The sequence below is a fragment of the Artemia sp. Qi Xiang Cuo genome, chromosome 12 (assembly GCF_049724085.1).
Source record: "Artemia sp. Qi Xiang Cuo chromosome 12, ASM4972408v1, whole genome shotgun sequence".
Taxonomy (NCBI): Eukaryota; Metazoa; Arthropoda; class Branchiopoda; order Anostraca; family Artemiidae; genus Artemia; species Artemia sp. Qi Xiang Cuo.
In genome coordinates this window covers 71915038-71917269 of record NC_142805.1, presented here as the reverse complement: position 1 = coordinate 71917269, position 2232 = coordinate 71915038, and the positions used below count along the sequence as shown (strand labels likewise).

Below are 2232 nucleotides of genomic sequence, written 5' to 3'. Positions count from 1 at the left end.
ACAACAACAGCGAGACATACGCATGGACATATCTATCTTGGGCTTTCTTTGTTTAGACGATGAATATTATACACACGTGTCTCGTGGATATAAAGGAATAGGATATTATAGAGTCCTTGAGAAGTCACAGAAGGAAAAAATAGTTCATATCAAGAAGGAAGAAGATCAACTTAACGCCAGGAATTAAATGTTTCTGCTTATGGACAAATACGTATATGAATCAGATTTCTTTTGCGAAATAAATAAGAAAAAATAAAACGGCCAGCAAAGTGGTTTAGTTGACATAGCAGAAACTTCATGGAGATAGGGACAAGTTACATTTTGCAACGAAAAGCAAGTGTATCTTGTTTCAAGTCTGACTAGAAAGAAGGTTAGTGTTGTGACACCATGCACAGAAACAATCACTGTTAAAGGAAATAAAATTGTTACAAAGGGTGCTAAGAGGTATAGCTTGGTTGAAGTTTTATGATTGTTCTTGTAATTTTGGAATCTCTGTATGTCCTTGCAAACTAGCAGTTTTAAAATCTCGAGGACATGCACTGAACTGAAAAATCAATTATACAGCTGAAAACACTCAATAAAGTGAAGGGCAGATCTAAAAGGTACGTGAGGCTTGGAATAAAAAGCTCATTAACCATTCAGGACTGTTACAATAATAAACCTGCAGCAGATTCTCTAGCAGCCAATAAATTGTCGTCTACTGCTGATAGTGATGATCAGAATGAAGGGAGTTTTTCACCGTCAATTAATGAAACTGCAAAAGATAACTTGAAAACAAGCAGGGAACAGAATACATTAGAAACGGGTTTCAGAAATGAAAACAAAGAAATTACTGAAGTAGCTTCACTTAAAAAGACTTCCAAACACGGATCAAGAAGCTCTGACGGGAAACATAATTCAAAAGTTACAAAGCAAACGGAAGATGTTCAGTGTGTGAAGACTGTACAAAAAAGGCTGCATAGCCCCACTCAACTGGTAAAACCCAAAAAATGGGTAAGGAGACTGAATCTTCGTGTTGAAGCTACCCAGTCTACTATTCCTACAGCCCTTTATCATGTTACGCGTTGAAAGGTCCCATAAATGATTTGCATGACGAATCAAAGCAAGAGAGCCAGGTTTTAAATAGCCTTTTTGGAATAGTGGTAAAATCTACCAATTATGCTATGGTAGAAATCGCAGAGAAACTAGATGGGTGGAGAGCTAATTGTTTTCTCTTAAGGGACACAGAAGTGTTTCCGATTTTCTTTCAAGACCTTTAATCACCGCTGAAGCCAGATACTTGGCCCACAACTAAATGGTTTCGTACCTCGTCAATCTTGTAACATCTAGCTGTGCGTCAGCAAGAACTATCGATAGTTACTCTACTTTTAACTTGACAAATATTGATGCCTTAAATACTTACCCAGATAGGCCTAGTAGAGAGAGTTTTAGTGATGTTTCTAATGATTGCAGTGTTCTGTTTGTTCCATTGTGTGTCAATATGTGAGATATAGCAAACAGGGAGTCCAAGAATCATTTCATTCTGGGAATATGTGATTTCTCCAGGAGAACTTTCTATCTTCTTGATAGCAAGAAACCATTAAACCACGCTCAAGGGAGGCTAGGTGTTTCCAACCTCAAAAATCTGATGAAGGGAGTGGATAAATGGTATATAGAACTTGAACTTGGCTCGTGAAGAATAGCTTCACAAGTAGATTCTTCAAGCTGTGGGCCTTTTGTTGTCAAATATACCCAAGACGAAAAAAATGAGATAATTTGTAAAGCGCACTATCAATTGATCTTCCATCACCTTCTAAGTACAAGAGGTCAAAGGGAAGATTCACACTATCTAAGAAATTCTTAGAATTATGTAACGATGATTCTGAAATGGCAAATAAAAAAAATATTAAACTAATGAATAAATATAGAATCAAATTAGCAGTCCAGGTACTTGAATCTATTTTAATACAGAACAGAACAGCTAGTTGTTATAACTGTCGAGAACCGATGCAGGAAAACATGCAGTTCATATGTAAAAAATGCTGTGTCTAAAGAGAAAAACACAAACAAACACGCAGTCACACACAGAAAGACACAGAGAGAGGCAAACACACAGTCAGACACACAAAACGAAAACTTTCAAAATACACTTGGAATCAAAAAAAATGCTAAAAAAGACAAACTAAACTACGAAACAGCAAGACTAAACATCCTAAATCATATGTTATAAACGAAAAACTTTCAAAACACAAT

General features: G+C 36.2%; 1 pseudogene; it reads left to right on the top strand.

Moving 5' to 3' along the window:
* The first annotated feature begins 187 nt into the window (after positions 1 to 187).
* Positions 188 to 2031, top strand: LOC148946472 (uncharacterized; annotated as a pseudogene).
* Positions 2032 to 2232: the final 201 nt, after the last annotated feature.